At 41.4% G+C, this 24532-nt stretch overlaps 1 protein-coding gene and 1 non-coding gene across 2 annotated transcripts in view; both read right to left on the bottom strand.

Moving 5' to 3' along the window:
* The window catches only part of LOC126188976 (glucose transporter type 1), a 1320264-nt gene that overhangs the window by 898934 nt on the left and 396798 nt on the right, over positions 1-24532 (bottom strand). The window lies entirely within an intron of this gene.
* Positions 20790-20870, bottom strand: Trnaa-cgc (transfer RNA alanine (anticodon CGC)). The gene has a single exon. It is a non-coding gene; the product is annotated as a tRNA-Ala (tRNA).

Genomic DNA, 24532 nt, shown 5'->3' with positions numbered 1-24532 from the left:
TTCCAAGACAACTAAATAGAGATAAGAAATACCAACGGGTCGCTTTCTAACATTTTTCACATGTCACTCCTCTTTTTCACCACCACTTGCGTAGTATTAATAAAAAATAATAAGTAGTAAATAATTATTACTAAATATTATTGAATATACATATAAAGACTTTTGTATGGATATAATACTGTAGCGTTATTAGAAATGTTCTATGCTTATTTGAATTTTTCTTGGCTATCGGACTTCGCTTACATTTCATTTGTAGTTGCAGGCAGCGGACTCCGAGAACAACGGAGCTTGTCATAATCAAGAAAATCCTTGTATGCTCTTCACTTTACTTCAATAAATAAATAAATACTTGATACTGTTCTACAATATACTATTATTTATGCACACATATGAGACATATAACTTGTAGTACTTCATATTTAAAATTGCTCATCCTCATCGTTCTTCTACATACGAGAGAATGTGTGTGAAAAAAAAATCATGTACAAATAACTGAATGAAAAAATGTTTTTCGTTTGTCTGCGCCTTACCGCGCATTCATAATTAAAATCTTTGCTAACTTTTATGTTCGATCGGTGTTTCATTTTTTTGTTTTTTTAATAAATATTAACTCTAAGATATCCTGGGGTATTTCCTCATGTACCTACACACACTCCGAGCGGCAGCAGGAATATCTTACTGCCTCAGCATTTTCATACAAAGGATAAATCGTGTGTGTACCAAATGTTGTTGAAATTGCTCAAGGCCTTGGTAAATTATGTTTCTGTGTCACCCCTTTGCATCCTCACACTCAGCCACAGGAATGCTAGAAATGTCTTACTGGGACACGAACCTTTTTCTTCAATGTTTGGCACAAATTTGTTCAGACGGTACGGAGATATGCTGATATGTCACTGTCTTTGTACCTCCGCATAACAACCCCCCCCCCCCCCTTAGGGATGATAAGTCATTGAGATTGTTATCAATGAGCCCAGATACCCCGAAAGCTGTGGATTCGATACTAATATCGATTTATCGTATATGCTGAAACGTTACAACTCCTCACCCCACTTGCCCCTAGCGGTGGTAGGGGTACATTACCTCCACCATATTTTATGCATTGTAAAAAATTACAAATAATGAGTCATTTATTTACAAAACTCGGTTGAAACTTCTGCAGACGTTTCTGTGTTATGCTCCTGTGTCACGATATTTTCACCTCCACCCCTAGAGGATGTAGGTGGTTCTTACGCCCACATTGCTTCTTCGCAGGTAGTAAGTGATAGGTATACCGAGTTGGGTTGGAATCGATCATTTGGTTTAGGAAGAGACGTTCAGTGTACATCCATATACACATCCAGCCATACATCCATCCATACATACATACATAGGTACAATGACTTCTTATTGCCAGACCAGCTGATAAAGCTGACGTTGTCTAGGTTTTTATTTATTCTAATCTTTATTAGCCTATCCCCTCCTCCCTCATCTCTCTGTCCATCTCCACCTTCCCCTCTCTCTATCCCTCTCCCCCTTCCCTCCATTTCCTCCTTCCCCCTTCCTGTCCAGCTCCTCCTGCCAACTCTGCAATCTCCTCTGCACCCTCTCTCTGTTCATCTCTTCATCCTTCTTCTCAACATCCATCTCCTCCTCTCACCTGACTCTGCATAGCCATTGTCACCCGTTCATATACTACCTGCGGCACATTCTAATGCTACATGCGCAACATACCATTCCTGATGGAAATCCAATTGGACAGGCGGTTCTCCATGTACTTCGGAGTAAGGTAAAGCTATTTTTTCACCCAATCCCCACCTCTATTGGACGTACGTGTTCTTACCCCCACAACCGTTCTTTCCAAATGGTAAACGTAATTATGTGTAGGTAGTTACAATGATTGTGTTCACAAAGTGTCTGTATACGCTGAGAGGTGACAAAAGTCATTGGATAGCGATATGCACACATGCAGATGGCAATAGTTTCACTTACACTAGGTATAAAAAGGACACTGCATCGGCGGAGTTGCCATTTGTACTCAGGTGATTCATGTGAAAACTTTTCCGACGTGATTATGGCTGCACGATGGGAATTAACAGACTTTGAACGCGGAATGGTAGTTGGAGCTAGACGTATGGAATATTCCATTTCGAAAATAGTTAGAGAATTCAATATTCTGAGATCCATAATGTCAATAGTCTGCCAAGAATACCAAATTTCAGGCATTACCTCTCACCACGGAAAACGCTGTTGCTGATGGCCTTCACTTAACGACCGAGAGCTGCGGCACTTGCGTACGTCAATCCGGATTCGCAAAATACGAGGCCATTTCGTAATATAATTATCTGTGTAAATTTTGGTTGAAATCGTTCCAGCGTCTTATAAGTAGAGGTGGAACATACATACATACATACGTACATATATACATACATACAAACACACATATGTAAATACATGCACACTTACATAAATACATAGATTTTTATAATACGTATAGATTTATTGATACAATTACCTGGGAAGATGGGGACCACCATTACCTCTCTTGCATTTAACCAGGTCCTCAAACATTTTACTTTACATTAATTACAATACAGATGTTATAAGAAGTCTTATATTTAATATGAAATCCAACCCTTAGAAATAACCATAACATGCGGTATGGAAGCGGTAGTAACCGTAGAGTAAAATAAAATTCGTCAGTGAAAGGTACTATAACACAGGAAAATTTCAGGCAGGCAGAATCATACTGAGGCCGCTGACAGCAAGAACGTGAGAGGAGGGGCTGGACAGAGAAAACAAGCTGGACGTGAGAGAACACGAGTAATGAGCAGAGGGGGACAGAAAGTTGCGTGGTTGATTAAGAATCGAAAAAGTAGAAAATCGTTTCTGCGGGAAGATGTTTGACAGAGATAAAGTGGCCGCATGTTAAATTTTAAGGAAAAAAATTATTAGTCAGACGAAAGAAAGTTTGTAACACCCTAGAGGATTACTGCAATAGATCCACAGTACAGCGCTACTCCTTTACCAGGATTTTTGAGTTGACCGTGATCGTGTGTACTAATGGAAAATAATCGGAGCAAATTTCGTTTTCTGAAGGACTAAGTATCGAAAGAAGCAAAGTTATTCGAACGGGAATCGAACCAATGGTATGTTATTTAAGAAGCAAAAATTATGGTCTTGCAAATAAAATACGGTGGCCAACCTAAACTAATCAGAAGTGTCTTCAGGTAAATGTATATTAAAGACGGTAATCTAACTGATTCATTTTCATTAGATTCCTGTTAGGTAAATGGACACGACAACAGCGGAAAACTCTAGCATGTATTCGCAAAATAACTAGTCATGATCCTAAGAGTTATTTGTTTAAGTTTAGTGGCAACAATATATTTTACGTTAATGTGTACTGTTTGCAAAAATAATGCTTAATTACAGTACAGCGCTTAATAGGGGAAAAGTGCTGATAATCTGGACATGAGGTGGCCCTAAAACTACAGTATCTAATGACAGTAAATTTTTATATCGTTACCAAGCTGTTATTTTAACTAACATGACCACTTAGGATTCCATAATCCATGTGTAAACTGCACAGAGGATGAGTTGTATGAGGGGACCCTGGATCTGCAATGATTTTAATAGCACAAATAGTTCAATAATAATTAAGTTTTACATGGACTTCCGCTTTGGATTACTGGCTATCTGACTATAACATGGTGGGGACCCTAAAACTGTTCTGTCTCACAACACATTTCTCGATTAACTCTTTCAATTATAAACGATAGTAACAACTTACATAAAAGGAATAGACACACAAAATCACTATTTACAAACGTTTTATAACGATATGACTGTCCTAAGCCTTCAAACTATTATGACCTAGACTTTGTTTCGGTAATTACAGATCTCTAGGAACTACATTCTGAGAAATGAGTTTTAATAATAAGTCTAACATCTGAATAAAATAGCAATTAAGTATGCTTTTAATATGGATTAAACTTAACAACTTTAATGCCCACGTGGAGCACTACCTCAAAAGACTATTTGCACAATCAAATCACATTACCCCACAAAATATAACAATTCTCTCAATCATTGCAGTTCATCATTTAAGCACTTTCACTTCTTTATAAAAGGAAAACTAATAACATCCTTGCAACAGGAACAGGGACCAATCAAGGTGTAGCGTGAAACTATAGGGATACAACAAGGCCATGTGATGCAATCATGGCTCTTGTTGCAATATGGTCTGCAAAATATCTTCTTAGTGTCATAAATGTAAAGTTTAGAGCAACCCAATAAATGCCACTATTCACTGGCTAGTAATTACTCCTCTTTTACTGAAACCTGTGCCTCATTTATCATTCAGGACGTTCACTTGTCGAGTGCTAACCACTGATTATATATGGTACAAAGACTACTCACACTAAATCGCGCCACTCCATCTTTTATTTTCCCACCTAAGCTTTTTCGTTGCAGACGGGCCCCCTTCCAGCCTTTCTATAGCATAAATTTCTGTGTGTCCTAAGCATAAACCAGTTGTGCAACGTGTCCCATAAATTTTGCGACAAGCCCTGAGGTGTTTCACAGGGTGTCTTGAGCAAAAAATCGAGGATAGGGGACTTCGTCCAACGATACTACAGAGCGTTGGAGTTATAGGCGCCAGCGCCTGCCACTAGCCACCCCTTCGGCAGCAAACGTGACTTTCTACATTGACGGACTGTAGGCGGAATGTTGTGCAATGTTGCTGGATATTGAGTGATCACGACTAATTGCCACGACATACAATGGAGAGCCCCACAGTTCACTTTTCTCATGGAACTCTCTAAGCTCACCAATGCTTTTCGAAATAAAGGAGAAAAATGAACTGTAGACAGAAATTCGTGTTCCAAACTATCATCCATCAGGACAACAGAGCATCGCATTTATAGGAGACAAGATCTTTCTACGCAGCAGCTAGCTCTTGAAAACAAGAGCACAAGATACGAAAAGAATGAGAGCAGAATCAAACCAAACAAAAACTAACAGTTAAAAAAAAGTTTGGAACATGTACTATAGGGAGGTAATTACTGATTACAGCCGTATCTGAAGGTAACATCAGATAGATGGAAACGAAGTAACCAATAGATGGAATGAAAAGTTAATTGACCAATATTTGAACTATAAATATATCTTGGTTTTGGTGTAAAGTACATATTCTTGCAAAATGATTGTACTATTGGGTCCCGATTGTTGTTACAAAACATTACTTCTTTCCAAACTCTACTTCGAAGTCACCATTATTAGTGTTCAAATATGAGTCCTCATTCCCTCTAAATGTCTTTGTTTGCTAATTACATCCAAGTTGATTTTGCGCAGCTACTTTCTCCAGAAACTTGTGATTCTTTGACTTTGTTGAAATCCCTGAATGCAGTAGAACTACCGAAACAACGTAATTAGAAATGTTTAGCATATGTCCTGGCAAATTATAACAGATATTTCAATTGTGCATTTTATGCCGGTTATTTCTATCCCACACTGTAGCACTGAAAACTTTCTTCACAGATAATTGTGTCTTTAGAATGCAGGAGGTTAACAGGTTTGTTGACATGGTGACTGTCTGCTACGTTCCCAAAAGGCCTTTGTTGAGATCATTCTTCCACCCGGATGTGTTCGTTGCAGTTAAAAGGAAGCGTGTGGTTTATAAATGCCGCAACTTCTACACATTACTGACACACGAATCCAGATGCACTGGATAATAATTGGACAGATGAGAACCAGATTCACGGTGTACACATCCCTTCAGCCTCAGTTCTTAGAATTATTGTCTGTTTGGAGACTTGAAAAGTGTTTATGCAGCTGATATTCCTCATGCAGATACCCTTCATCAACGTGTGATGGAAGCCTGTGCGACATTAGTCACCACTAGCGGAGTGTTTCAAAGAGAGAAGCAGCCAGATATTCGACAAGGGCAAGATTGTATGGTATCGAGAGCACAATCTTTTGAAATTTTTGTGGGTTTATGATCTGAGAACTTTATAAAATGTTCCATCATTAATGATTCAAAAACGAATGATTTTCAGACACAAGCTTGTATGACCTTTTTTCTTGTTTTTAAGCTACGAATCCCGCTCAAAACTTCGCAAAAATATATTTGGTAAATACTGTATTTATTAGTCTTATGCTAAGAAATATATGTGACTGAGACGATGTAAAACGTGCTCGTGTTTTTCGCTAAAACAGGATGACCATCTCTATCCAGGCTGGTTTGCAGTGAAATAACACTTGTCCAACATCGCACAGTAAAAACAATGGGAACCAATAGGTAGAGTTTAGAATGGAAGATCGAAACATAAAATTGTAATATTCGTCCCAACACGAGAAGAAATTTTTTTGAATATTACTTAGACGATAAGGCGGCCAATAAATTACTGAAAATCGAGAGGAGTCACACGACTACTAACGCAGCAAATAATTAAGTAGAACAATGAGAAGGATGAAAGCCATTTTCATAAGTTTATAAATGTATATCTCCTAAATACAGTATTTATTAGTATCACAACATATAGAAGTAACTGAGACTGTATAAGCCGTGTTTGTGTTCTTTGCTAAATCAAAGTAAGCTACTCGTTCAAGAATGAAATGCAATTAAATAATCATTGCGCCACATCACACAGAGACAAGGGTGGGAACGAATAGGCAGAGTTTAAAATGCAAGCTCGAAACCTGTTCCATCACGTAAAGACGTTTGTATGAATGTCATTTATGAAAACGTGGCAGATCAATACCATTACTGACTTTGCAAATAGTCAAGTAGAGTAAAGAATAGGTTGAAAGCAGTAGATTCGTAAAAGTACGTAGACACAAAGGATGCCTGTTACTTTTTATGTCTTGCTATTTAATTTATTGGTCTGTAAATATAGGACGTTTGCCTAACCGTTGCCGCATAGTATAATATGAGTTACAGTTCTAAAATTTAGATGCACGCGAAAAATTGCCCCTATGTATAATTTTAATATGAGCTCTATAATCTAACACAAATATGTTCTGAACAGATGAAGTACAGTGTCGAATATAACGAGTGAAATAAATAAAATGTCCACCCTAAATGGTTCCAACGTGCAACTCCACATGTACGAACACTGTTGTGTCTAAATAACGCAGTTTTTAATTCCGTTAAATGTCGGTTTTATGTCCGGGAAATGAAGTTACTCTGACGCTCGATAACACGTTATGCGTAACGAGTTTCAGTTGTATTGTGTTAACTGCGACACGGGCACCGGAAACGCGCCGTACCATGTGTTAGGCCGGTGGTGACGGCGCTCTCAGTCCTGTATGATGAGTCAGCGGTGACGGAAGCTGCGTTACCGGAAGGAAGACGGCGGGAACTGCATAGGAGGACGTCCTCTGCTCCAGTACTGCCGCAACGCACACTAGGCTTTAAACAGTCTTACTTTGTATCGCGAAAGCGGCTGCATGAACTGGGTTTCATTGGAGGCCAAGTACATTCTGAGATCTATTAGTATTTGTGTGGTGGCCATGGCTGTTGCTGGTTTGGCGGTGAACATTATCCACGGTAAGAGGAGTTCCCTTCACACCCAGCGATCCAAATCCGCTTTTTAGCCTTTTTCATGAATAGCAAATCGTGAAGGAAACAAAGGAGAAATTTCGAATGAAAGTAACTTCAGAGAGAAGAAATGAAATTTTGAGGTCTCATGACATTGTCATACTGTCAGAGACAGCAAAGGACATGGAAGAGCAGCTGAAAGGAATGAATAGTGGTTCGAACAAATTTGAAATAAGCGCAATGGAATGTAACTTAATTAAATGCTGAGGGGACCAGGTTAGGAAAATAGACCCTAAAAACAGTAGGTGAGTTTTGCTGTATGAGCAGCAAAATAAGCGACTATGGTCGAAGAAGTGAGAATACTCACCGGCCATCTCAAGCATTCTGTTCAGTGTCATCTTTCAGAAAGTAATAACAGAATGTGGGCAACAGGAGTGAGCTGGAGTACTGATGGATGGTAATTTCAGTTCTCTCTCATATGCAGTCGATATAGTACTATTAAGTCTATCAGACTGTGAACTGAAATGTACCATAAAGTGGAATATTACGCACAGAATTTTGGGCTAAAGGTTTATCAAGACAAAGCGAAGTTCATCCAGTTGGGAAGAAGACAAGAGCAGGAAAAATTTCTTGTAGCAGATGACATGAGCTTCAAGAAAGTTCACCAATTTAAATACTTGGTATCGCGGTTTTCCAGTGACAACAGAATAGGAATGGGCATCATGGAAAGAATCCAGTGGATATGAAATGCATGTATTTCCTCGGGGAGACGCTCAGCCCGAAATCAGTATCAGTGAATACTAAGACGAGAATATGTAACACTGTGACGCGCCCAACAGTCATGTGCGGTTCAGAAACCTGGGACATGACAAAACGAGAAACCAAAAAGCTATTAATATTTGAAAGTAGAGTACTAAGGACGGTGTGGGGACCGATATTAGGTAAAGAAGATTGGAGGAGGAGGAAGAAAGGGGAAATCAATTTATTGATGCAACAACCAACAATCTTGCATAAACTGAGGAGCAAAAGAATGCAGTGGTCGGGCCATGTAGACCGTAAGCCAGAAGAAAGACAGGTGAAGAAGGACGAACAAGACAGCGCTGTTGTGGATGACCTGGCGAAGGACCTGTCAGCCCTGGGGATTGAAGGCACCTGGAGGGACAGAGCACAAAGCAGAAAGGAATGGAGGCAGCTTGTGGAAGCAGTACGTGATCTGCAGGGCCTGCGATCATTGGATACGTATGTATGTATTTGTTTTGAAGGTATTCATCTGGAGTGTAGCCAAGCATGGAACCGAAGCGTGAACGATAAACAGTGCAGACTAAAACCAATCGAATCTTTTGGAATATGCTGTGATACGAGTATACAGAAGATTATATGGGTAGATTGGATAACTAACAAGGAGATAATGACTCGAATTGGCGTAAAAGTAATTTTTGCAGAAACTGACTACAAAGGGTCGGATGACAGAACACGTCATGAGACATCAAGGCATTGTTAATTTGTAAGTGGAGTGGAGAGCAATGAGTAAAAGTTATGGAGCGAAATCATGTCCTTGTTTTAGTTTTAGGGAATTTCTTCTGCTGTTTACTGCAAATAAAATTTCATATAGCAATAAGTAGGAGAAGAACAGCTCTAAAACCGGAACGAGAACACAGGCATAGCACTGTCTATGAAATTTGGCACTGGACATGCAGTTAGAATAATAAAGGCAAATCGCGTATGGCGCGAAAAATTCACTTCATTCTATTGTTATTATACCAAACCAAAGTGAAAAACAGCAACACAATATTACACGGAGCTGAGGATGACAAAACGATAAGAACTGAAGATGTTTTTCATAGTCTGTTGTAGGGACAAATTAATTTTTCGGCGAAACAAAAAAGTTTACAAAGATAAACGTCTGAACATCACTATTGCTCTCCAATCGACAGTGGATCTCAAGTTGATTCCGTATTTCTAGAGAAATGGAGAGAAGAGAAGGAAAAAAGAGTCTTTCTTTGTTGTTTACATCCACGGAGAACTGCCATAGGTGTAAACAGGTGTTTTCGTTCAAATGCATGATGAATCAGTGACATTAAATGGTTCCGGTGAGAATCTGTTGCCACAAGAACGTCTCACTCCCGGCGTTCCCTCTAATTTGAGAGCAGCGAGGAGTCGCGTGACGCTTCCGCGGCCATTTACAAAATTAATAACGAAGGCTGGAGCCGCGCGTCCTCACGTCTTCCGTGACCACACGGCAGAATCCCCGCTTGTAAATGTCACTCCCGTTACCACCCTAAACTGGACGGACGGCACCACCCAGCTGCCGGCACGCAACGTTCCCGCGTTATGTCTTCCCCTCTATATTTACAGCTCGCTACCGTGGCTGTCAGTTGAGATTGTATCGATCTGTATGTCAGCTGAGACGCGGCAATTAACATAGGTGAAACGCACGCGTCAACACTTCCCTGATGAACTCGTGACCTGGGTTTATGAATGAAACAACAGAGAGCTCAGTTGTGGCACTGGTTACGAAACTTCCACGGCTGAAACTGGGTGTTTCGTCCGACTACTGGAGCTTTCCGAAGGGTAACTGGATCAGATATTACTTGCCGCTAATACTAAGAGAGACCGTAGAAAGAAGCGAGTGTTGCTAGCATAACGATGCGAGTTCACAAAGTAATGGTACCCAGAGAAGCGAGTAGGGCATGGCGCCGTTTCCGTGGGAGACGGAGTTTTGTAAGAGCCGAAAGAAAAGTAGAAGGCTACAAGAATAGCGGAAAACCGGAGTTACATGGGAGAAGAATACGAACAGGAAGAAGGGATATGATTGAGGCGCAACTGAGGGGCAGTAAAACTGAAAGGAGGTGAGGATGTATAGTAAAATCAGTACAATATTCTGAGCAACAGATACGTAAGACATATCTTTCCATGTCAGGGAGACGCTCGTTTCTTGTTTTCGGCAACTAGATTGAACCACTTCGTTACACCAAATGAGCCAATGCAACATAAGTGTAAAGAATATATATGACGTTTGTCGTTTATTAAGGCTTTATATTTAACGTCAATAAAACAACGAAAATGGAACCGTAAGCAATAGGATATTTCGGTAGTATGTTGTTCCATGTTTTGAATTACAGCAGTCAAAATGTCTCACCTTTTACTTTAAGTAAGAAAGTAATTAGAAATATGTGTTGAGTACGCTTATGTATATCTTCCAGCCATCTCTTTAAACAGCTGGAAATATCAACTACCATTTCTCAGAACATTTACTCAACTATGAAATTTGTTATCAACAATCCATTTGAGTTTCAGAGTAACAGAGATAGTCATAGCACAATAATAGAAAGAAAAATGAGCTGTATGATCCTTTAAGGCATCTCAGCTTCTCGCAGAAAATGGTGAAATATGCAGCTATAAAACTCTGTGACAATATAATCATGAAAATAAAATGTCTGACAGATAGCTGAAATGATTTCAATGTATATTGGGCTCCTTAATAACTCCGATGCCACAGACGACTTCTTGAATAGTAATGGTTAGTCATTTACAATTTTTTGTACATAAAAAACCTCTGACCTGAAAGCATAAATCCATATGAAAATTTTTTTCGTTTTTTAAAGAAATGTGTGTACTGTGTTTGTCCAGTTGACACATTCCGCATCGTAACATTTATATGATCACGAATATCTAAATGAGATAACCATTTTAACCACCGTCGGTTGTCAGTTTTATTCCTCTAATACACCGTACATATAAATTACATTACTCAGTTTCGGCCTTAGGCCGTTATCAAATGTATGATACTGGTGATGCGTGTGTCACATTTAAATTGTTTGTGGCACACACATCAGCAACATCAGTCAGTTAATAATGACCTGAAGCCGAAACTGGGCAGTAATATAAACTTACACGCATGGTCCCTTACAGGAAAAAAACTGACAGCCAACAGTGGTTGAAATGATTCCGTCATTTAGACGACACATTGAGGCTGTGGACCCGTACATGAAGAATATGAAAAACTGATCACGAGTCTGATTCATGAAATACATAACTGACAAACGGTAAAGTCATGTTGATTTCACTAAACGAATAAGTATGCAAGCAGCGGTGAGCATTAAAGATGATAGGGGTGATGCCAGCGGAGAAGAGTGTGACGAAAAGTCGAAGTTTGATCTGGGCGGTAGTAACTGTTCCCGTACCGCTGACTGCTCTGACCTTGATCACATATGCTGCTTTATTTTTCATGGCGAACGCTGCTCACCTTTCCATACCCAGCAAACCCATTACTGAAACAAGAAGATGGTAAGAGATATGTAAATAAAGTAATGGCAACAATGATAGAACGCAATATTTTCTGAACCAACACGTACAGTTGCATTACATTCCTTCAATGTAGTGACCTAAAAAAAAGTGACTACATTGAACTTCATGTCATGTCATATGCCAGAGAGCTGTTGGGACCGTTGGCAAAGCGTTCTTTGTTGCCGACAGCGACGGAGTGCAGTCCTGCGCGGAGAGCAGACGCCGCGTCAGGAAATCGGCGGCCTCGAAGGGGCTCCTTCAACTTCGGAAAGAGGTCGAAGTCACAAAGATTCGTCTGATGACCATGGAGGGTGTTCCAAGACCTCCTAGTGCCACCGTTGCAATAAGACTGAGCAACATGCTTTGTCATGCAACACCATAGGGCTATCGCCTCGCAATAAAGATAGATAAATTGATATAGCCGGACGCAAATGTCGCTCCAGAAATCGGCAATCTGATCTTGAGGAGCGGACTTGTGCGCTGCAAATCCGCACGAACCGCCTGGACCCATAGCAGCCGGCCGATGGTGGCCGAGCGGTTCTAGGCGCTTCAGTCTGGAACCGCGCAACCGCTACGATCGCAGGTTCGAATCCTGCCTCGGGCATGGATGTGTGTCATGTCCTTAGGTTAGTTACATTTAAGTAGTTCTAAGTTCTAGGGGACTGATGACCTCAGAAGATAAGTCCCATAGTGATCAGAGCCATTTTTTTGGACCCGTAGTATACAGTAATGCATTCTCGCCACAGGCTTCACGTAATCCTACATAACATTTCGATGAATATTTGTCAACGGCAACCTAGATTTTAATCCACGAAGCTTGATCAACTTTTTAAAACACGCTTTAGAGCTCTGAGATAGACACTCTTCACTTAAACGCCACACAGCAACTACAATCCCAGCTGGATGACCCTCAAATGCGCTCTGCACATCGACAACAGCACCACTTGACCATCCCCGTATCCTATTTGCGCATATCCGATCGCCTGCCAATAATTTATTTACAGCTCACGTATTACTCTATGTGTAACTAATGACTACAGCTTGCAGCTCTTGTTCACACTAATAAAGGAAGGACACCTCCATCACTGCGAAGACAAAGCACACCTACATGACGAAAGGCTTATCATCATAAGGACGGCCTAGCAATGGGTTGCTGCCTTCCTGGCTTTCTGGCCCCTATTTGCGTTAATTACCTAGTGAGAAAATTATATGCAAATATTAGGGCAGTGTCGGTTAATATAATTTTGTGTCGCAGATACGTAGACGAAATTTTTATAACACGTGGAGGAATAGAAGCAGACATGGCTAGCTTGACAGGCTTCGTCGATCTGTAGCATTCAAAATTACGCTTCTCTATAAAGATAGAATCAAATAGAAGTCTTAATTACTTAGACTTGAATATTACTAGGCACCCTACAGATTTTTGTTTATATATCTTCAGAAATCTTTTCACCACCAATGTAACTTTTAGTGTGGACTATGGCCACCCACGCCAGCATAAGTGTGCATTTTTTCCTCCGAGTGTTCGACAGGTTAGCGAAGCTTGACTTAAGCCCAGCATGTGTTGGAAAATAAGCTATTATAATCTCACAAATAGTTCTGCATAAAACGTTTCGCTGAAAGTGCGATATGGAGCATCTGTGAATCGGTTTTCAATAGCAGAAAAAAATCTGTTCCTTATCCTCCCGAGAATTCACCCAAATCTGCATCTAAAACCCATATAGGGCATTTCTGTGAACGAAATGCCAATGCATTTAAATAAACCAATATACGAATTTGCTTTCAGACGCGCAAAACACTAAAGACAATTTTGCGCACATCTGTTGGCAATACGCAGAATAAATTTACAAAGTCAGGAGTACGTAAAATCGTCTGTGGGTCCTGTGATAATGTTTATATCGGGCAGACAGGGTGTGATTTTTTAACCATATCCAGGGAACAGTGCAGTAAAAACATTGCTGCTGTGAGTTGTCGTCTCAGCGATCAGAAGCATCGTTTTGACACGACTGAAAAATGTTTAACGATCTTACACGTAGAGCCAAAAGCTTTACACTTAGACATTTTGGAAGAAACTGATATTTATAAGTGTTTTACTGCTAACTAACGTGGAATCTTAAATGAACAGATTCATTCCCACAGGAAATGGTCTATAGACATTTTCCAGAATTTGCTATGAGCGCGGCTACGCACTTTTCGTACTGTGTGGGGCATCAATGTCTGAATCTGATAAACAACATTGTTTTCGTTTAATTTTTATGTAATGCATCTCCCCCGTCCCCAAACATCTTCCTCCCCTCCATTACCCTCCATCCCCACAAACCCCTAGTTTCTGCAGTCTGTGTTTAATATTTTATGGTTTGAGATGCACGGTTGCATTACGTATTTCATACTCTTGAGTTTAAAGCATTTGTAAAGCGCCACAAGACGCTACGATTTTGACGTTTGACGGTGCGCGGCACCAAGTAACATTTCTTATTTTTATATGTACATGACGTATGATCTCGCATAACTGATTTTTGATTGTACTAAAATATTTCCGATGTGTTATAAAAGAAAGTGGTTGTACTCTTTAGCAGAAAATGGTTCTTCGATTTGCCGGCCGGAGTGGCCGAGCGCTTCTAGGCGCTACAGTCTGGAACCGCGCGACCGCTACGGTCGCAGGTTCGAATCCTGCCTCGGGCACGGATGTGTGTGATGTCCTTAGGTTAGTTTGGTTTAAGTAGTTCTAAATTCTAGGGGACGCATGACCTCAGAAGTTAAGTCCTAAAGTGCTCAGAGCCATTTGAACCATTTTTTTATTTGGTTCTTCGATCTGATGTCCGCACAGTGGAGCAGGTTGGGTGCTTCCTGGCACCGGATTTGGGTCTGACAGACTTTCTGACCTATTTTCAACGAAAATATTGTGTTCCTCTTCCCCTGTTTAACTGCCTGTATTTAACGTTGAGACATATGTTTGTACTAATGACTTCAATTTTGATTTTATGGCACTTGCCATATCGCACATTGTTGTGATTCTAGTTTTTGACTATGTGTGGACCCACGTAATATTATCGAATTAAAGAAGTATGCTGTGTACCCTTTTAGCACTGTTATTTTGTCACCTCCATTTGTATAAAGAAAAAATTTCTTTTATTCTATTATGGTAAGTTTGTTAATAGGCACCAGACACATGGTACAATAAATCAATAAATGTATATTAGTTGACGCGCCTTGGAGACACTATACAATCTGTAATGCCACCTGGTGGCAAAAATATCTTCTTGATCCACATTCTGCAGAATTGCGTCTATTGTGTGCGAATTTTTGTTTCACATCTAGGTGGGACAATTGCTCCAAGGTAGGTTCAGTACAGTTTGTGTCAAGTGGTCTCAATCAAGTGGAGTTTTATAGCTATCGGCTACTGTGTTTTATAAAATATATTTTGTATTTGATTTTTTGTAAATATCTGGTGATGGATAAATTCATAAATGCCTCATATAAGTAATAAAGTCATTCCTTGCCTGATGGCTGACTTTTGCCTTTGCGAGCTAGTGAGGCTGCATATACAACTACTGATTTTTATAGTGATGGTTGCCTGCCTCAGACATGACTTTATATCACATTTGTACTAATATTCCTTCTTATGTATACAAGTCTATTACCAAGAAGGTGGGTCTGTATCAGCAAAGCACGATGGAGCTATCCTACACTCCGAAGCTGGCGCCGGTAAAACGCTGGCAAAGCTCGGTGGCGGAGCTCTATCTGAAGGCCGGAGGTCGAGTTCGTATTGCCGACATCCTGGTGGAGCTAAGAGTGAACTGAATATTGTATGAATGTTGCAGATGAGATACAGTCAGCTATTCGCTTAGTCTGCTCTAAGAGCTGCTCAATAAACACATCTACGGAGGGCAGGCACGTTCCCAGGGGACCTGTGGGCGTTGTGGTGTGTGTATGTGTGTGTTTGTGTTCTATTTGTGTGGGCGGTGGGTGGGTTAGGGAAGAGGGTTTCGGTATGTTGATGTGCTTTGTCTTGGAAGTAGTGGAGGTGTCCTCCCAGATGCGAATAAGTTTTGCTATAGAATTTCTAGCAATCGAATTGCATCTGCAGAAGACAGCCGCGCAGTCTCCAGTATCAGTGACTACAGACCCTAAATACTCAAAATAACTGAACACCAGGTAGCCAGTAATATTTGTGGATGTCAGGTCCGTTGTCATTAGGGAAATCTACAATCATCGCTTTGATTTTTGTGATGTTAATTTAAAGACTATATTCTGTGTTCGTTCAGTCAACCTTCGCATGATGGTTTGCAGTTCGAAAGCTTTCTTGTAATCCACGAAGCAGATGAATGTCTTGACATTATATTCCTTTACCTTCCCTATCAGCTGCCATATGCTTATGATCTTTCCACTGGTTCCCTTGGCTGGAATAAACCCTGCTTGTTCATCCGATGTTTGCGAAAGTAAGGAGGTCTTCAGCCTCTCATTCAATATAGTGAGCATGATTTTATGATACGTTTCCCGCAACTGTTTCACACACTGACCAGGGACTCGCCCCAGTTTCGCATGCATAGCATTAGCTACCTACGGTCTGACGGCTTGTCTGGCGTAGCAGTAATTGGTTATACGATGGCAGTTCAATAAGTAATGCAACACATTTTTTTTTCTGAAGCAGGGGTTGTTTTATTCAGCATTGAAATGCACCAGGTTATTCCCCAATCTTTTAGCTACACAACACTGTTTTTCAACGTAATCTCCATTCAATGCTACGGCCTTACGCCACCTTGAAATGAGGGCTTGTATGCCTGCACGGTAACATTCCACTGGTCGATGTCGGAGCCAACGTCGTACTGCATCAGTAACTTCTTCATCATCAGCGTAGTGCCTCCCACGGATTGCGTCCTTCATTGGGCCAAACATATGGAAATCCGACGGTGCGAGATCGGGGCTGTAGGGTGCATGAGGAAGAACAGTCCACTGAAGTTTTGTGAGCTCCTCTCGGGTGCGAAGACTTGTGTGAGGTCTTGCGTTGTCATGAAGAAGGAGAAGTTCGTTCAGATTTTTGTGCCTACGAACACACTGAAGTCGTTTCTTCAATTTCTGAAGAGTAGCACAATACACTTCAGAGTTGATCGTTTGACCAAGGGGAAGGACATCGAACAGAATAACCCCTTCAGCGTCCCAGAAGACTGTAACCATGACTTTACCGGCTGAGGGTATGGCTTTAAACTTTTTCTTGGTAGGGGAGTGGGTGTGGCGCCACTCCATTGATTGCCGTTTTGTTTCAGGTTCGAAGTGATGAACCCATGTTTCATCGCCTGTAACAATCTTTGACAAGAAATTGTCACCTCAGCCACATGACGAGCAAGCAATTCCGCACAGATGGTTCTCCTTTGCTCTTTATGGTGTTCGGTTAGACAACAAGGGACCCAGCGGGAACAAACCTTTGAATATCCCAACTGGTGAAAAATTGTGACAGCACTACCAACAGAGATGTCAAGTTGAGCACTGAGATGGTGATCCGTCGATCATCTCGAACGAGTGTGTTCGCACGCTCCGCCATTGCAGGAGTCACAGCTGTGCACGGCCGGCCCGCACGCGGGAGATCAGACAGTCTTGCTTGACCTTGCGGCGATGATGACACACGCTTTGCCCAACGACTCACCGTGCTTTTGTCCACTGCCAGATCACCGTAGACATTCTGCAAGCGCCTATGAATATCTGAGATGCCCTGGTTTTCCGCCAAAAGAAACTCGATCACTGCCCGTTGTTTGCAACGCACATCCGTTACAGACGCCATTTTAACAGCTCCGTACAGCGCTGTCAGCTGTCGGAAGTCAATGAAACTATACGAGACGAAGCGGGAATGTTTGAAAATATTCCACAAGAAATTTCCGGTTTTTTCAACCAAAATTGGCCGAGAAAAAAAATATGTTGCATTACTTATTGAACTGCCCTCGTATATTCAAATTTTCCTCATGACCCAGTCTGTTAGTGAAAACGATCAGTCATACGTATAGTGCAACGCAGCTAGCTCTTTATTCGCACGAAGTAATGGCCGCTATCGACAGGGTATCTCAGGTTGATTCCGTTTTTCTGGATTTCCGGAAAGCTTTTGACACCGTTCTTCACAAGCGACTTCTAATCAAGCTGCGGGCCTATGGGGCATCGTCTCAGTTGTGCGACTGGCTTCGTGATTTCCTGTCAGGAAGGTCGCAGTTCGTAGTAATAGACGGCAAATCATCGAGTAAAACTGAAGTGATATCAGGTGTTCCCCAGGGAAGCGTCCTGGGACCTCTGCTGTTCCTGATCTATATAAATGACCTGGGTAACAATCTGAGCAGTTCTCTTAGGTTGTTCGCAGATGATGCTGTGTCTAGTAAGGTCATCCGAAGACCAGTATCAGTTGCAAAGCGATTTAGAAAAGATTGCTGTATGGTGTGGCAGGTGGCAGTTGACGCTAAATAACGAAAAGTGTGATGTGATCCACATGAGTTTCAAAAGAAATCCGTTGGAATTCGATTACTCGATAAATAGTACAATTCTCAAGGGTGTCAATTCAACTAAGTACCTGGGTATTGAAGTTACGAACAACTTCAGTTGGAAAGACCACATACATAATATTGTGGGGAAGGCGAGCCAAAGGTTGCGTTTCATTGGCAGGCCACTTAGAAGATGCAACAAGTCCACTAAAGAGACAGCTTACACTACACTCGTTCGTCCTCTGTTAGAATATTGCTACGCGGTGTGGGATCCTTACCAGGTGGGATTGACGGAGGACATCGAAAGGGTGGAAAAAAGGGCAGCTCGTTTTGTATTATCACGTAATAGGGGAGAGAGTGTGGCAGATATGACACGCGAGTTGAGATGGAAGTCATTAAAGCAAAGTCGTTTTTCGTCGCGGCGAGATCTATTTACGAAATTTCAGTCACCAATTTCTCTTCCGAATGCGAAAATATTTTGTTGAGCCCAACCTACATAGGTAGGAATGGTCATCAAAATAAAATAAGAGAAATCAGAGCTCGAACAGAAAGGTTTAGGTGTTCATTTTTCCCGCGCGCTGTTCGGGAGTGGAACGGTAGAGAGATAGTATGATTGTGGTTCGATGAACCCTCTGCCAAGCACTTAAATGTGAATTACGGAGTAGTCATGTAGATGTAGTAGTTTTTCAGATTAGCCTTCAAATACGGACGGAAAATCGCAGCGGTGGACTTTAATTCATCATAATCCACCCTTTTGCAACAAATATTTAAAATTATAAACAAAAATGTTCCTCGTGAATCTATTACCGAAAACCGTATCAAAAATATTAAAGTCATTCCTTCACATACAGACAGATAAATGCGGCGTGGGACTTTAGTTTTCAGTATACATAGATCTACAAGAGGCAGATAATTGTAATTATTTTTACTGCTTGCTGTTTTTGTAATTTGGTCTGATGGTTAGCACTGTAGGCTATTGACACAGTAGTCCCTGGTTCTATTCTTACCCATTATCCCAAATTTAACTGAGGTGTAAAGGCCAGGAACTATATGAATTCAGACTTGTACGTTTAGGTTCGTACACATTTTATTGGAATTAAGTCAAATACGTTCTTAAAATGTGTGCAATGGAGACAAAACGGTGAAACATATTCATATAACGTTCTGTTATTTAGTTCACAACTTGCAGGTCGTCTGTCTCTGCACTCAGCTAGTTTCCTTGCTTCATCAAAATACAATGCTTTTTAAACGCTACTGCTGAAGAGTTATATCAATGCGTGAGATAACAGCGTCTTACAAATAAGACAGATGCACATCTTAATGAATTAGGTATATTTGTGGCACTGTCAGATCAACTCTGATTCGGTAATCGCGTCTTTTATTCAGTACTGGCATCTGGATCCCAAAGGTACATCTTCCAAGGCGAAAATTCATAAGAAGACAGAGTCTCGTAAGAAATCGGTTCTAAATAGCCACTTATACGGCTGAAGTTATGTAAAGCGCCTTTGGTCGACCTGCGAACTAGAGACGTTTTAGATGTTATCGAGAAGTGTAAAGAACGCTGGAAGGTAAATCCACCTTGCAATGTTTACCTCACTGAAACGTTGCAGGGTTTGATCTGTGCAGTGAATGACTAAGACTTCGTGGCATCTGTCTCTGACGGTTGTGCAGATAAAGAAAAATTAGTCGTATTGTAGAGAACTGACGCAGGCATTTAAAAAATGGCTCTGAGCACTATGGGACTTAACATCTATGGTCATCAGTCCCCTAGAACTTAGAACTACTTAAACCTAACTAACCTAAGGACAGCACACAACACCCAGCCATCACGAGGCAGAGAAAATCCCTGACCCCGCCGGGAATCGAACCCGGGAACCCGGGCGTGGGAAGCGAGAACGCTACCGCACGACCACGAGATGCGGGCAGGCATTTAAAGACGATCTGTTAGCATGGCAGGAAATGACACCGATTTCTGCCGTCTAGTTGTCAAATTTAAATAGGGTATTGCTAAGGGATTCGTCTGATTTGATGAGTCTGTACCTTCTACGTGATTTCAGACAGAAACATTTGAATTTTAGCTAATGCAACGGAACTATATGTTGGCGCCAGATTCATGTGTTTGCGTGTAGCTGTTATCTAGTGGAGTTATTTGGGCCGCTCGCTCTTCCGTTACCCCACGTACAATGAGTTTAGGTATCGACTATGCAGCATTAAAGATGTTTTTCCCCAATCCAACAGGTGAAATTCAGTTTACACCTACGTCTTTTCATTTTCATTGAGAGTAGGGCTCTGCATCTCCTACAGTGCAAGAGCTGTGAGGGTTTCACGTTGCACCATTAGCCTGTAATGGTTAGGTTAGGTTAGTGTGTTGTTTAACGTCCCGTCGACAACGAGGTCATTAGAGACGGAGCACAAGCTCGGGTTAGGGAAGGATGGGGAAGGAAATCGGCCATGCCCTTTCAAAGGAACCATCCCAGCATTTGCCTGAAACGATTTAGGGAAATCACGGAAAACCTAAATCAGGATGGCTGCAGACGGGATTGAACCGTCGTCCTCCCGAATGCGAGTCCAGTGCGCTAACCACTGCGCCACCTCGCTCGGTAGCCTGCAATGTCGCCTGATTGTCTTTGCGAGGGTTTGTGAAATACTCTGTCTGTGTGTCTCCACTTCCAACAAATTTGGGTGGACTACAAGCCATATAACAACAGCAATGATTCAGACGTGCTCAGAGGTAGTTTACTGGTACCTTCCGAGTACTTCGATACAAGGAACCCACGGCCTGCGGTGTCAAGCAGAGTTACTGGGTTAGATTTGTATCTGTTCTGCATTGAAAATAGTGCACAACGACGCAAATGTCGACGGTCGCGCTGTGAGTCTTCTTCCCATTCGTTCGTGGTACCTGTTGCTACCAGCACTGATGCCTTCTTAAACTTGTTGACCTAAAACAATTGGTTCCAACTTGGGGGCAATTACTCTCTGAGGGATAAAATGAAATTTTCTAAGGGATAAAAACAAAAGGGTTCAATTGTGTTTCGGTCACGAAACCAAATTATTTTTGGAAAGTCATCACTACTACTACTACTACTTCAAGAGACTGTAGTAGAGATGGCATTATTTCCCAATAAATATTTTTTCAGTACATTGTTTCATTAACGTGTGACCCAATGTGTTTGAGGTTACAGCTAGCGAAAGGAGTGTATGAATATCTTCGACACACAGTCCACCCTCTACACATATACTTCGTACTTTGTTCCATGCATCTAAGACAGCAAAATTGAGACATGTCACATACGGTTATACATCCCTTGAAAATGCGTTCTCGGAGTTTGCGTAGTTCCAAAAATATATTTTGTTCACTTCAAAACAATAAACGAATTAATTGACAGTATAACACAACTGAAACTAGGTAATGGCTACTTCATTGCTGTAGGGTCTACACTGTGTTATTACTATTGTTATTATTATTGTTACCAGAGTCCAGACACGAAGTATTGACAGACTTAAGTCTTCCAGTTCCTGTCAATTCAGAAGTATTTATTTATTTATTTATTTAACCTGGCAAGATCAGGGCCATCAGGCCCTCTCTAACATCTAACCAGGCATTCTACTTATTTTACATTCATACGTTTTAGCAGGCATGTTAAACTACATCTAGTACAAAAAGTGAAATAAACAATTAGAAATACATACATATAGAGTTTATATTCGTAGATCATAAGTACTGTTATAATTAGACATTATTGAAGAGACAAATTTTAGATAGGAGTGCTGGCAGCAGGGAGTATGAGGGAGACTCATGGTGAAGGGAGGAGAAGAATAGAGAGACATGATGAAACATAGTTAAGGAAATATAAAGGAAAAGAAGATTGCGTGGCTAATAGAGATAGATGAAGAGGAAGGCATCTCAGGAGCAAAATAGGAGACACTAGCTTTGCTATTTGACAGATGAGAGGATTGGCCTGGTACATTAATTTTGTGGAGAACTTTATGAAGATGATAGTAGGAAATGCTTCAACTTCTTCTTAAAAGCAGCAGGAGATTGAATTTTGCGCAAGGTAAGGGGCAGTTTGTTCCAGAGGCGGACAGCGGCAACTGAGAAGGAGTTTGCAAAAATTTTTGTTTTGTGAGTGGGCACAGTTAGGATACCAAATAAGAGTGACCTCGTGTTTCGATTATGATGGCATGACAGGTTTTTAATCTCTGAAGCAAGGTACTGGGGTGCTTGCGCGACGAGGAGTCTGTGAAGTAGACATAGTGTGGTAGTCACGCAATTTGTCCGGCCGTAGCCACCCTAGCTCGGAGTATGAAGCACTAACATGATCATATCGGCGAATGTTGCAGGTGTAACGCACACAGGCATTCATGGTTAGCTCTAGCCGTCTTTTGTTTTCACTACTCGTGCCTTGCTGAATCACATCACAATAGTGGAGGTTCGGTAGAACAAGTGCTTGCACGAGCTGGCGTTTCAGGTCCTGTGGAAATATGTTCCGAAACTTTTTGAGAGCATAGAGACAAGCAGACGTCTTTCGGCACACTGCGACTGTATTCTCCGCCCAGTTGAGATGCTCATCCAAAGTTACATCCAAGTTCTTCACTGTTTTCTGATATGGTATTGGAATACCGTCGAGGAGAATAGGAGGTAGCCGTTCGCGGAAATCTGAACTTATTAGTTTCTGATGGGCTATTAAGATTACTTGCGTCTTTTTTTTCATTTAGCTTAAGCCCCAGGTTTTTCGCCCATGTCACTACTGAAGACAGATCATCATTCATCTGAGCGATTGCAGCGTTTACGTCTTCAGGTCTGCCGCTTAGGTAGAGTTGGAGGTCGTCGGCATAGAAATGATTGTCACAACGAAAAGATCCGAGAAATTAGAGCAAATACGGAGACTTACAAGCAGTCGTTCTTCCCACGCACAATTCGTGAATGGAACAGGGAAGGGGGGATCAGATAGTGGTACAATAAGTACCCTCCGCCACACACCGTAAGGTGGCTCGCGGAGTATAGATGTAGATGTAGATGTAGATGTACAGGAGGACAGAACCGACGAAATATCGTTGACATACAAAGAAAACAAAAGTGGTCCTAAGACTGATCCTTGTGGCACTCCCGAGGAAACATGTTTCCAGGAAGATTTTTCATTTACGCAGGCAACACATTGCTGTCTGTCTTTTAAGTAGCTTTCAAACCATCTCATTGCACTATCCGAGAAATTAAGCTGTTGCATTTTTCTGAGCAATATGTCAAAGTTAACAGTGTCAAAAGCTTTGCTGAAGTCCAGTAGCGTCAATACTGTTGCCTTTCGATTGTCGATGGCACATTTCAGGTCATCAGTTACTTTAATTAGAGCAGTGTTTGTGCTGTGAAGTAAGGTGCCCAGTAATCAAACCACTTACAGGTAGTAATTACGGTGCACACATTTTAACCTGTTTGATTTTAAATGGGGGTGTAGGTTGTGGCTGTGGAAGCAGCAATTGTCTACTCCTTCTTTTCCAGAAAAAAGTCCGCCACTGGTAGCTGAGTGGTCAGCGCGAGGGAATGTCATACCTAACGACCTAGGTTCGATTCCCGGCTGGGTCGGAAATTTTCTCCGCTTAGGGACTGGGTGTTGTGTTGTCCTTATCATCATCAATTCATCCTCATCGACACGCAAGTCGCCGAAGTGGCGTCAACTCGGAAGACTTGCACCAGACGAACGGTTTATCCGACGGGAGACCCTAGCCACACGGCATTTCCGTTTCTTTCTTTCTAAAAAAGAGTTGTCGGTAGTCACGGTACACCAAGAAGTTCTTCATCAGACTATATATATATAAATATTGCAAGCAGTAAGCAATAGTATTACTAACTCACTAGTTCGTGTTTTAACATAACACCTACAAAAACCATGTATCATCTATGTTTCGACATTGTTATAATAAAAGGATATAAAGATAATTATTTTTCATTCTAAAGTTCAATTAGGCACTAATGTAGGTGGTGGTTGATGGTGGTGGGGGAGGGGATGGTGGGTGGGACGGGACGGGGAAACAGTTAATATCTGTTCGCACACGGAGGTAATGGTCTCAGAAACGTTGGAAACTACTGCCCTAAACTTTGCACACAGTACTGCTCGGATCTATCTAGGAGTCTGTTTTCCAGCAATGTTGTGTGTTAACGATGCTACACAGCAGTACTGCGGACAGGAGCACTGATAAACAGCTGGTCGATATGCACCTCGTGTGTGGATCTACTGAATGCAGCGGAACAGCGGCACACCAACGCTGTGCCGAG

This window comes from Schistocerca cancellata, chromosome 5 (genome assembly GCF_023864275.1).
Source record: "Schistocerca cancellata isolate TAMUIC-IGC-003103 chromosome 5, iqSchCanc2.1, whole genome shotgun sequence".
Lineage (NCBI taxonomy): Eukaryota > Metazoa > Arthropoda > Insecta > Orthoptera > Acrididae > Schistocerca > Schistocerca cancellata.
Note: the sequence above shows the minus strand (reverse complement) of the source record. Positions and strands in the feature narration are given on the sequence as shown.